This window comes from Etheostoma spectabile, chromosome 8 (assembly GCF_008692095.1).
Source record: "Etheostoma spectabile isolate EspeVRDwgs_2016 chromosome 8, UIUC_Espe_1.0, whole genome shotgun sequence".
Lineage (NCBI taxonomy): Eukaryota > Metazoa > Chordata > Actinopteri > Perciformes > Percidae > Etheostoma > Etheostoma spectabile.
In genome coordinates this window covers 13524858-13538414 of record NC_045740.1, presented here as the reverse complement: position 1 = coordinate 13538414, position 13557 = coordinate 13524858, and the positions used below count along the sequence as shown (strand labels likewise).

Here is a 13557-nt window from a genome sequence, read left to right as displayed (position 1 = left end):
CATCGATAAAAAGTGTCAACAAAAAAACGATTTTCTTTTTTCCCTGGAAGACAACACAAGGGATAATTAAAATGTGAACACACTATGAATTAAAAATAGCAAGTGTACTGTAAATACAGAAGTGCATGATTTGAGACAAAGCAATAGATTACAAACGCTTTGAGATTATTGCTTGAAAAATGTTCAAAACATTATTTCACGTCCATATGTCAAAGCGGCTATGTGTAGAATATTTTGTGTCATCATTTATGGTTTCCAACAGAATGTGGAGGACTGGCTTTTGTCGCAACGGATGTGCCTCTGCAAAAACATGAAGGGAACTGCCTCATTGTGAATGAACAGTGTGAACCTGCTCAAAATGGCAGATGGTGGACCAATTGAAGAAACACTCTCTGAACAGCTGTATCCTTCTCAACAGAATGCAGAACGAAGCTTTTAATGAAGGAGGCAAAATGACTGAAGTGACAGAGCCCAGGGGATGACCAGAGCCATTAGTGAGCAGCAGACTTTCTACTGGACAAGTCAGCCATTTAGGAAAAAGTGTATTATATTTTGTTGCCTAAGCCTTTTCCACTGCATTCACAATAATAGGGCTTGTACTTCTTACAGAGTTAGCTGAAAACATTGGGATAGTCTTCGTCTTGTCTGCAGTTATGTCTGTTGTGGGTTTTACTATTGCTTAGTAAACTGATCAACTGTTGAGATTATTAGCTCGCTGGACATTATAAGTTTCTGCCTCATGTTCCTAATTTCACTTTGTCATAGGTTGGTCTCTGTCCACTCAGCAGTTTGGCAACTGAGAACAAACTGGTTGAAGTTCAACATTTTGTATTTAAAAACATGAATTCCAATGTGAAATGTTTGAAAATATATTTAAAGAATATATTAATTAGGCCGATGCCCAGTGAAATTTAAAACCCAGTTCCCTCGATGCATTAGCTCTGTCCATCTGTGGTGCGCCAATGGCAACATCAGACTCAGAAGCACTCAACATGATGCATGTCAAATTCATGCTTAATGAGTTTTGGCCTTATGTCAGACCCTGATTTGAAGTCATGCACCATGTTCTTTTTATGTTCAATTTACAAACAATTAAAAGAAAACTTCCTGGAGCAGGGGACAGATGGGTTACATAACCCAGTGCTTGCAAGGGAGAGCTATTTAGCTATTTCTGTTTAGTTCCACCATTAATGATCAGTAAAATGTGGATATTTTTAAATGGTAATTATTTTCACTCCATAGCTCCAGCGTACAGAATACATTCCACTCAATTACTTCAGCATACAGGAATGAAACCCAAACCATTATGGGACTGAACCGTAAGATGATTCTTGTTACAACTATTTAAATTTTTCTTACCATCTGAGTAGTGTCTTGGAAGGTTCCCAGTCCACATTAACTAAAATGTGCTTGTGTGTATGTTACTCCTTCTGTTGAACTGACTCACTTAACAAATCCTCTCTCCTTGTGTGAGCTCACTGCAGAGGATTCTACAGAAACTAATTGGTGCCACAGGGTCCCTCGCTGCACCAGAAACAAGTGAAAGGTGTGGCTGCGAACAGCTTGAAAGGAGGTTGTTACGGTTGCAGGGGTACAATGTGTGATATGTAGGTGTGGCTGTGGAGATGGGCAGTAGGTTGTGGGTGGTGTGTTTGGGTGTTTGCAGGTTGGACAGTCTCCTTACTGAGTGTTCCTACTGCCATTAATGCCAACAGGGTTTTTCATAATTTAATAATTGCCACATTTTTAACACACATTTGAAAAAAAAAAAAAAATCTTTCTTTTCCGCTAACTCTTTTCCCTTCCTGACTGCTCTGTGTGCAGTATTCCCTTATTGATGAATCATGCTTATGTAATGTGCGATGTTGCTGGATTCATTGGCAGATGTTGTTGGAACTATGCAAAGTGATATGTTTCACTTTAAACATGGAAACTTCTGCCTTAGGCAATAGTGGTGTGGGCCTACCTCAGTCTAGGTGGCGGCAACGGCAGTGGCACCCCGCTATAAAATAGAAAGAAAAAAAAAGAAGACGCAACCTCGGTGCACTTGTCAGTCGCTGCAGAGTGATAGGCAGATGGCAAGGTAGGGAAAAAAATAAGTCAGAAACTGACAGGTTTGACAACTGAATGTTAATTTTTCTGAAATTCTGCTCAAAACAATTTTAGCTTAAAAAAATTATAGCCTTTTATCTGTGTTTCAGTTTTCTTTCAGGATTATCTCACCTTGTTAAATTGTATTTACAGTTTGTCGTGTGATCGCAATCAGTGCACACTTGCACCCATGGCAACCTTGAAACCCCACACTCACAATCCTAAATCCTAAATCAACCCCGTTCATTTTTTATTTAGTTACCTCTTGCTCGTTAATGCTCTGTGTGATGTCTGTACACGGACGGGCTTTGCACTCATGGCTCTCTGACACTGCCACCCCCCTAAGTTTAGATCTCTTCATGTTGACAGGAAACCTGCTATCCAGCTTCAGCATCTGAGGATGGAGACAAAAGAAATGGATATTGCGCAGGCATTGTCAACATGTCTGCCTGGCTGTCTCTGTGGATGTATTGTTTTCATTATGTCAGTGTGGCTTATAGATGCAATCTGGAATTTATTTTGCCATTTAATTTGAGCTGTATTCAAACATGACTTTGGCTGAAAAACAGGCTTCTAAGGATTTTATGTAAAAAACCTGATGGGATGTAGGGCTGCACGATTGTGGCCAAAATTACAATTGCAATTATTTTGATCACATCATGATTATCTACCACGATAATTAATTTACGTTAGGGACAAATATTTTTTAGCGCACTTTCACATTTAAATAAACAGCCCTTAATGCATTTCCATGTTGTGTTACAGTCCTAGACTGGGCAAACCCAGCCCGACCTGTCGGTGATTTGATGTCACCCGGCAGCTTAGGCTTGAAACCTGTTAATTTATCTATCCTGCTTCCATTACAAATTTGGGAACCAATCACAAACTGGCTTATACACCTGGCACGTGTTGGCAAGATTAACACGATGGCGATAGAGAAGCAACGGCCAATGAGCGACGGCAAAATTGTTGCAAAATCGTGACTGCAATTAATATTCGATTTGTGCAGCCCTAATGGGAGGGCAGCAGACAATGCCAACAACTTGTTAGATAATGTACCTGATACGTCATATCAGACATGTTAAGTTGTTAGGTGGTAGTACTGCTCAATGATTCTAATAAATGTTTTCAATCAAAAAACGTGACCTCTAAACTCAGCTATTCATTTATATGGCATCTTGTGACAATGGTTAACATTACCTGCTTAAAACAACTTGATTTCCCATACATAGTGGTGGTGGCAGGTAATGTGTTAAAGTGTAACTTACATAAATAAGTCAATGTTGGACTTTTGTTTAACATGGAAGACAAACTTCGGTCTCCTGGGTGAAAGTCCTGATTTTTTTTCCTCCCTAGGTGGACTTAGACATAGCCGTGTTGAACCATGGGATTTGTGTGTCCACCACAACAAAGGATAATAATTGACTTTCCATTTGCTTTGATGCTGCATGTATTGCAGTGTTAGAGATATTTTGTTAATATAAATCCAGCTCTGTGTCATGGCATTGTGTTGAGATGATAGTTGTTTGGCTTCCCTCTGTGGTGGCTGTGGCTTCCTACGGTGGGAAGCCAAACACTGTTTATCTAAACACACTGCCCACACAAAAATGACACAGAGCTGAGGGCAGAACACCCACATTATTGCTCTTCAAAAGAGCAGAAATGTAAATGGCATTCAGTTTTGCCCACGACAAATAGGAAGATCTTTTAGCCAATCTGTGATTGTTGGTGTTTTGTTTCTTTGTTCCTTGGTGACTTTGGCCCCATGTCGTATCCACTGAGCAACTCACAAGTTCATGATTTGGACTGTAATAGTATTAAAATCATTACCACAGTGCAAATATTTTGACTCACTGAGTAAGTAGTCTCACTAACATGGTAAACCATCTGAGCATTGGCACTACCCCTGCCTATCACCAGGGGGCCACATTGTGCTTCAATAATTCCCCTTTGTTTTTTTCTTCCCATAAGTTAGATAAACGCAACATGAAAACAGAGCTCATCTCCCATTGACTGCTCTGTAAATGTATAGCTTTGGAAGTGGAGAGTGCGCGATGGGAAGTGTTGGGGCGGACAAGGTTTGGATGTATACGTTTCAAAGAGCGGTCTCAGATTTTGCTGGACTCTTTGCAGACTGAGAGACACACGCCTCTGCTGCTTCAAAACACTCATTCTCCAACATGGCATCTCTGTAATGGGAGATTAACATAGAGAAAGGGAGACAGAAAGAAGAATGACAGGAGGAGTGAGTGGAAAAGTGGAAACAGGCAGCAGGGAGTTGCTCTGAGAAAAGGAAGTAGAAGAGATCAAGAGACAGGAAACAGACACATTTAGATTTAGGTGACTCCTTTATGACTATATTGTAATCATAGTAGGTGCTAAAGCCAAAAGTACGTGGACAGTCTACTGTCTACAGTCTACCTACTTTTGTGTACTTATGTACGGATGCAAGTTCTAGGGACCTCACAGTTGTCTTATTAAGGAAAATCTTAACGCACAGTGAAATGTTAGACAATGACTAGGAAGATTAATAAGATAAACGCCGCTCCTGTACTACTAATAAAATAGTCTCCTTACATGGTATACATATTATATGGCCCATCGTGCTGAAAAGTGTTCTAATTGATGAGCAAGGAAGAAATCCAGCGCCACCTTAGATTTTGCTTGTTTCTTTTTACTTTGAAAAGAATAGTTTGACATTTTGGGAAGTATTAGAATTTACTTCTCTGCTTTCTTGCCGTTGGAGTAGGTTAACAAGATTGATGCCACTCTAATGTGTCTGTTCAATATGAAGCTGGAGCCAGCAGCCAGTTAGCTTAGCGTAGCTTGAGAGGGGGACACTACCAGCCTGCTTTAGGATAGCCATAAAGTGCCCAAATCTTAACTTTCCTTACCATTCTTGTACAATCCTTAATATTTAAACTAGTTGAAATTCTAGTCTGAATGCAAAAGATGCAAAAGCTTCAGGAACTCCTGTCTGTGTGTAAGATATGGAACAGTCTTCCCACTTCACTCACTGAGCTTTCTAAAGAACTCTTTAAACATTGAGTCAAATTGTTGCTCCTAAGTTGTTGGAATTTTCAATTTGGGGTTTTGCTCTAAATCTAATTTTAAGTTGTTTCATACAAATTAAAAGTATTTTTTTATTTTTTTATTTTATTTTTTATTTTTTTACATAAACTGTTTTTAAATTGTTAAATGTTATTGTTTCTATGGAGTTTGCCACTTGGCCCTTGGAGGGTTTTTCGGCAATCATCCATCACATCTTTTTTGTGTAATATATAATGGCGAGAGAGACGGGAAGAAACAGAAGGACCAGTTCTTTGCTTACCTTCTCTGGTAATGAGACTTTGCGAAAGGCAGATAGAATGACACACAGATAGTGGGAGAGCAAAAGAGGGCAGTGGCTGGGAAAGAAACGAGGATGACAACGGCTGAGAGGAGTAAGAAAGGGGAAATAGAGAGACAGTGACAGAAAGAAAGATCTACAGGAGGGAGACAGTTGTTGTTTAAGAGCACAGAAAAAAGCAGGAGGTACAGACACTGAAAAGCAGGTCGGCTGCACAGCTCCAGCAGAACCTCTGTTTATACAAATAAAGCCTGGAGGGCTGTTTGAGCGTCTGTGTCTATGTGTGCTTTTATGCGTATACGCTTCTACATTTGTTTGCATTTGGGGATGCACATGTGCTTGTGCTGCGTTTTTGCTTGTGTTTGTGTGTGTGTGTGTGCATGGTGAACATTAATGTCCTTGTCATAAGCATGCAGCTGCAGAGTGGTTTGGATGTGTGAGGGGTAGCAGCTGTGTATCTAAAAGGCTGACCCCATGTTGCAATCATGCAAAGCAGGCGACTGTACTCCAGTGCTCCTTTCCCTGGCCTAAGGCAAAGAAATACAAAGCTCAGCACCACAGTATTAACTTGTGTGTCTGTGAATGGATTTGTGCATCAAGTGCGGGGCAAATAAGATGTTTTGTGTGAACGAATGCAAGTGGGTATCGGGGGAATAATGCTGCTCTTTTCTGGACGCAACAGGGCTGTATTTAAGCATCACTTCCTCTTGTTTATGCCACAGGCGACGTGTTGTCCGTTGAAGAGAGCCCCAGCCAACTTTACTGACGCAAGGTCAAACACACAGGCATGAGCCCCGGGTTGCTTTGAAACAGATGTTACCCCCTCACACACCCCACCCCCTTCTCCATTACACCCAAACTCCCACACAAATCTATTGCCTATGACAGCACTGTGTAGGGTTGAGGTCTGATAAAATTCAAATGACTACACAGATTTCACTCTCTGACCAAAGTACATGCCTCTAGGTGTAAAACCATCCCCTGAATCTTAAAACATGACAGGCTTTAGACCCCCACATGCCCTCCTCTCATTCAGCAGACTGGGTTTAAAAATCAACGGAAAAACTGTTTTTTTAAAAGCGTTTGGTCAGATCTTTTCATGGTTGTCTAAACAGGGCAAAATCAGATTCTCTCTGTGTTGGTCCTGCACGGTTTAAAGCAACATGAAATGAGTTCAAAGTAAAATTTAGACTTGGATTTCTAGCCTAGTGGGTCTGTCAATCCAGATGGATGAAAATCAATCAAAAAAGAGACACATACGTAGTTGGGGATGATTTCTTAATGAGGACAAATAAACAATAGAGATTTATTTCAAGGTTTCAGAATTAAAATCAGAAACAAAAACACAAGGACATTGAGATACGGTGCAACTGACAAAACTTGGCTCCCAGTTGGCTCTAGCTCTTTCCTTCTCACTCATGGAGGGGACAGGATGAGGAGGAGGGAGGGGCAAGCTAGTCTTGTTTTGTTTGAAAACACTTTGAACGTCAACAAGAAGTATTGTCACCCAACATCGCTTAGAGCATCTTTAATTTTGTGTTTTGTAGAAATTTCTACAGAAAAATCTCCCCAGCTACAATGTGGCTCAAAAAGTCCTTGTGCAAGGCATTAACCTTGTATCTGCATGCACATTATAGCAAGGCTCAAACTGCAGGCAATGTTATCAGAGCAATGCAAAGTAGATGCTGTATAATCTTGCAATATTTTAAAATTAAGTATACACCTACGTACAGTATCTGTCACTTCCTTGTTATTGTGTTAATTTTATACCGAGCATCAACAAAGTATATATATATATATATATATACACACACACACACAAACACACACACACACACACACACACGTATGGGAGCTGGAAAATGAATACTTTTTATGATAATCTTTTTTAGATTTAATCCTGCAGCAAACTGGTTTAAGGACACATTTGGCAAGGGCAGCTAACTATCACATATTTTTGATAGTTATTAATTCTCTTCATGCAAGTGAACATATGTCAGATTTTAATAAGATACAAATTCAGCTCACTCACTGCCTATGTGCTACCAATTTTAATAGTACCTTGTCATTCCTTTAGATTTCCATCTCTGCAGCCAACATATTCAGAAGAAATAAATCACATGAAGAAGTTGGAATAAGGCCATCCTCTCAATTTACCAAATCATCATTCCATCACTCATATCAATCAATACATCAATATCAATATGAAGAAGTTAAGAAGGGCGGATGAGAAATGGGCTCTGAGGCACAAAAATGAAATTAGGTTATGCTTCGACCCCAAGAAGTTATTGATGGATAAAATCCCTGCCAAATGTTTGCCATTCGCAACAAACTCCAATTCAATCCCCTGTCACCTGCAGAGCTGTGGAGGAAGCCCTGGCAATGCAAGACTAGCCATTTGCCGATCATGATTATAAATACAGCCACCATTGATGCTGTCACACACATAAAAAACAGAGACAAAACAACTTGGTTCAAGCTACTAGTTACAGCCCCACTTTAACCGCCACAGCAAGCGTTCTTCTTGAGACGCTTACATGGCTGCGACTTACTTCATGAAAAATGCAGATAGTAAAGTTTGTTTGATGTTTAACAAATGTTATAATGGGTATGGCATGTTATCTAAGTGATATTGAAGGTAGTTTAATCGTTGGTGCCAGACACCGGTAGCAGTCATCACAGAAAGTGGCTAATCTCCGGGGGCTTGCGTGCACCACATTGTTTACTGGCCCAACAAAAACTGTGATGTTGAGTCAGTGAGGACCAAGATCACTAAACATTCCCAGCACCTTGTTGATTGCACGCCTGAAAGCACTGAGAAGGTTGTAAAAGCATGAAAGGGCCCATCGAGGTGGATAACACTTTTTGGTCCAATAGTTTCGTAATACTTAGTAGAGCAGCAAAAAGGAACTGGTGTGCAGCTGTGAATACGTTTCTGGAGAGGACTGTGTAATTTGGTATTAATTATAAGATAAATGGCAACAGTTTTCAATTGCCCCACTGATAATTAATTCCAATTAATATTTGGCATAGCCTAGGGTCTTATTCTGTGCACAACAGGGATTTTTGCATGCTCGGCTACATGTTGGAAAAATCCTATGTGGTGGAGAATTACAGGCATTGTACTGTAGTTCAACAAATACGAAGAATCTATTCTCCAATTCTAAATCAAAGCTTCTATTTGTGGATTTTTGGAATGTAAATAAAGCAGTTTTCATCTTCTTTTTTGATGCTACCATTAGAAGTTGCCAAGTGAAAATTTCTCAAATCCAATACATATGAGCTTTAATATTTACTCGGGTTTATATGGATTTCTGCCAGTTTTTCTAATTACTAAGATAAGTGCATATTCCTTTCTTGAATATTCACTCCTCTCCTGTTTCTTATGTACTTTTTCTTGACTCTCCTATAAATTCAAACTTATGGATCCAAACAGATCCATGAAGTGGCCCAGGGGATTTGATCAGAATACAGGATTGAAAATCTGGTGAGAAATGTAGGAAATATTTGATCGGATAGACAACACAAGCGGATTTTGCTAAAAACAAAAACAAAACAAAAAACATTCATTATTAATTTCAATTTTTATATGGGCTCTCAAGAAAAATGAAATCATATTTTTTTTTGAGGGGGTGTCAGGCCCCTTGTCCAGACCCGCCCCTGGACCTGATTACCACAGAAAAATGTTTTTGTTGTATCTTGTAGTCCATTATCGAATAGAATGCTTTATTTGAAGCAAAAAAGCCAAACAGTGTTTGTATGTAGCTAACCATCCCAGTTTGGGCATTATTTCCCAGGAGGCCATGTACGGTATAGTGTCATGGATAGCTCTCTGAAAAAAGCTTTTGTACTCACTGAGCTGTATTCCGCTATCTCATAAATGAATAGCGAGGATGGATTGAAATGCATTTATGAAAACTCTTGAGCCAGGCATTGTGCTTTAATAATTCTGAGTTAGAAAAGACATGTGCACAATGTGCAAATTAGAGATTGGGTTTCAAAATGAACTATGAATCACTTGAAAAGCTGGCTGAGGCCAGAGTTTCTCAAGTACACATGGTGTCTTGTCATATAATAAAAGTAAGTAAAAGGTATCCTACTCTTGAATTAAACCAACGTTTTTTTGTGTCTTTCTTCTTGTCATTTAGACTAAATTCATAGAAAGTTTTCAGATAAACAACTTCTGTTACTGAAGGCCATTTTAAGCCTTTTCTGCCTGTAAACACCCATTTTGTGTGCTGGGTATTAGACCAACACCCTGATGAATGTCATGATTGGAAAGCAAACACCTACAACAAGTTTAAATACAATCCAGAATTCCACTCTGCTTAGTTTAAAGCAGTTAATCTCACCTGGTGGGCCGCGACCCAAAAGTAACAGCTGGTCAGTAAATAAATAAAAAATGTTTAAAACACATTTGATTTTAGACTTGACTTTCATTTTTCAAAAAAATGTTTTGACAGACATGCTTCAGAGCTGTGCCCCAGTCAGAGCCGTGCAGCAGTCTATCGCCGTAGCCATGGTAACAATACATCAATAACAATACAGTAGTCAGAATGTGGATTATTATACATTGAGGATAAAAAGGGACAGAAATGACAGGTTAGGTAAAAACACCTCATTTTGTGGGCCATTATGTATTTTTTGGGGGGGGATTTTTGGGCAGTTATTTTAGTTACTTTTGTCAATGCAGTTGTCATGTTCGTCCTCAGTTTCTTACTAATGTGCTCAGAAATGCACTTTGCACATGTAAATATTTGTATTTATGTTAAAAAAACAAGAAGTACATGTCTTTTTAAAGGCCATATTTTTGAAAAAATAAATTAGCTTGGTTTGAATTCCAATAAAGTGGGTCGCGACTTAATGACCATGGGAAACAGGGTGAGACTAGTTGACAACCCCTGGTTTAAAGCACATATTATTCAGACATTTCAGTGTACATTGCAAAATGACATCGCAGATTAGACATTGGCTTGATGAAAGATTTAAACTTTAACAAATATCACATTCACATCACACACACTGCACATTTGAAATGTAACACAAAGTTGAACTTTCCAGTGGTCGTATGTTGTAAGTGTACCAAACCGCATCTGATTTAAGTCGACTCGCAGGCGGGGATCAACGCCGCGGGGTGCAGCGTGAACTTGCGCCATGGAGGAAAGCCAAACACCATTCATCTACACAGTGCCTACAAAGATGACACAAAGCTGGTTTAAAATCAGTATCCCTTTAAGTCATACTGTGTACTGTGGTATAATTATTAGAAGTGAATTCTGTGTGAGCACACTTTAATCCGTGCCTTAAGGTAGGTGGACTTTTCTTTGTACCACTATAGCGCTATGGAGTACTGTTTTTATGACTGGACCCCTTTTTGGTTTGCATGCAAGTCCTGCGTGTGTGTGTTGCAATCAGTGGTAATGTAAATGTACTGTATTTATATAGCGCTTTTCTAGTCTTAACAACTACTCAAAGCTCTTTTACATAGTAAAAAGAAAAGACACACATTCATACACTGTGGCCGAGGCTGCCGTACAAGGTGCCGCCTGCACCGGGGGGCAACTCGGGGTTCAGTGTCTTGGCCAAGGACACTTCGACGTGAGACTACAGGGCCAGGGATTGAACCACCAACCTTCAAATTGGCAGGCAACCGCTCTACCACTGAGCCACAGCGGTGTAGTCTGATGTATTGTAGTGGTTATACTATGCATCACACAAACATATATATATGTGGGGGGGGGGACATAAGTGTGGGGTCTGGGTGTTTTCCCCCAGGGTTATTTTGAGTGTCAAAGACTTCATTTCCTGCATTCTGATACATTTTTATGAACCAATTTATGGTGGTAATATCTTTATTTATCATATGACAAGGAAAACACAAATGGCATTCAAAATATATCACAAATATAATGGTATATATGGAATCCAAGCCTGGATCACAAAACTTGACCCCATAGACACGAGGACAAATAAGGCTACTTATGTGCGGTGAAGGGAGGATACTGGCGTATGTGTAGGCGGAGCATTTGGGCACGTTCGCTATGCACACACTACGCACTGCACTCAGCGGGTCGATGAAAGATGAGAAAACTCTCTCTGCGTTGTTAGTTTAGTTTGCTGTCACATTACCCAACACCATATTTGTGAATACAAATATATCTGAAGTGAAATATCTGTCACAAAACTATGTTGTTGTGTACTGCGTATACCTGCGTATCACGAAGACTACAACGCTGGATGCAATACACAAATCTCCCGACGCTATTACGCTGATTGACTGTTGGAGGCAGTGACGTAACAATGATGCAGCAATCCAAAAGAAAGAAGACGGCAAGCTAGCAAACATGGATTTGAAGAATTGCCTTTGCAAACATTTCCTGAGAAAAGAAATGACTGTAACATGTTGTTTTTGTTAAACCTCAAGGACACGCACAATGCATTTGGGCGAAAAAACACCACATTTTAACAGAATCTTTGTTTGTTTACGATAAATGCCAAGAATCAGTAGACGTGGAAGAGTGGGATGAAATCCCAGCGCAAATGTTGATGGAAAAAACCCAGAAGCACATATCTCTTATAAATAAACAAATACAATTTATTCCCAATTATTAAATAAATACATAAATACTTTTTATATTTCATAGTTTTTCAAGCTGAAAATGTATTATTGGAATGGTTTGTTGATTTTTCTTTTTTTACTAAACCCCACAATAGTTTAAAAGGAGACAATATGATTCATAAAGAGAATGACTCATCTCCCAAGTGTGTGTGTGTGTGTGTGGCCTGCCAGATGTAGCTGCACATGAAGCATAAACAAATGCACCAAATAACTGTGCATATGGGAGTGAAACCTTAATCCTATTTCTAGTCTGGTTGATGCTGTAGACACACAGGGAATGGCCATGCCTGTCTCTTTGCTGCTCACTGCCACTAACCTGAGCTTCGGTTAGTGGAAATCACTAAACCAGGCAAAATGCACTGTAGCCCCATTATGTCACTTCTCTTTTCAGTATAATGTATTCATGCTACACAATGTTTTCTCCTTCCAAGCTCCTGTCTGATATTGTGTACAACACCTACAGTACTAAACACGGCTCGATGCAAAAGGTTTTTGAGTGGTGGCATCAAATAAATGCATGAGTCAAACAGGGACGTGTCTGTATCCCAAGTCCAGTTAACACTTACTGTCACAGAAACGATTCTGCTGTCACTTTCAACCTGTAGTGTTTTCCTGTTACAGACCAGTGTGGCTCCGCCTCTTACCAACTATAAGATAAAATAGAACTTTCTTTATCCCCAGGGGACATTTTGTAGCTGGAGGAATAAGGACATAGTCAACATGGTCCTAATCCCTTTCTATTGCTTACTTAAAACCAACAACAATTTACTCTGCAGTGGCTTTGCAGGAGATTCACGTCCATGTTTTCCTCTTTTTTTTTGTTGCTCAGATTTAGTTGATTTAATTCAAGAATGCTGCCACCATACATGCTGCTATCCATCTGTGTGAAATGCTTCCAATGTTTTGAATTCGTTTTGATACAGTTAATACTAACCTTTCATTCATGTGTTTGTCATTTCGTCTTTAAACTGAACACTTTCACGCCTGTCTGCCAGCCATTGTGTCAGCATGGATGCACAACATTCCGATTTAAAAATGGCAAAACCGTCATGTGATAAAAACCTGAATTAAGATGATACTTGAAAAAATAATGTAAGCATCTATTCAGTGTAATGCTTTAGTGCACGGGCTCTTTAGATTTATCACTTCATGAAATCTGAAAAAAAGGCCAGTTTAGTGTTCTTGAAAAAAGAAGCACACAATGGGCAAATCATGAAAACTATTATATACAATTCTGAGGCTTAAATTTAGCTTAAAGTATTCAATATAGTCTATACACACAATGGCCCGGTTTTCACCTGGCATTAATATCCGTCCTGAGTGTGTCCTGAACAAGAGCTGGAATTCTGTTTAACTCTGTCACAGACCGTGGTCTAAAAGCAAGTGTAACACTTGTATAACACTTTGCTGGTTTGTTTTTGTGGTTGATAGTAAAATTGCCCAACAGTTTTGTTAGAAAGCTGATTCAGAATCTAGAGAGAAGCTTGGCACCTGTCAG

At 39.5% G+C, this 13557-nt stretch overlaps 1 long non-coding RNA gene across 2 annotated transcripts; it reads left to right on the top strand.

Annotated features, from left to right (window-relative positions):
• The first annotated feature begins 3314 nt into the window (after positions 1 to 3314).
• On the top strand, positions 3315 to 11288 carry LOC116694376 (uncharacterized). Of its 2 annotated transcripts, none has more exons than XR_004333137.1 (2): positions 3315 to 3325; positions 11190 to 11288. It is a non-coding gene; the product is annotated as an uncharacterized LOC116694376 (long non-coding RNA). The 2 variants fall into 2 exon arrangements; XR_004333136.1 differs by lacking the exon at positions 3315 to 3325 and adding an exon at positions 6642 to 6652.
• The last annotated feature ends 2269 nt before the right edge of the window (positions 11289 to 13557 follow it).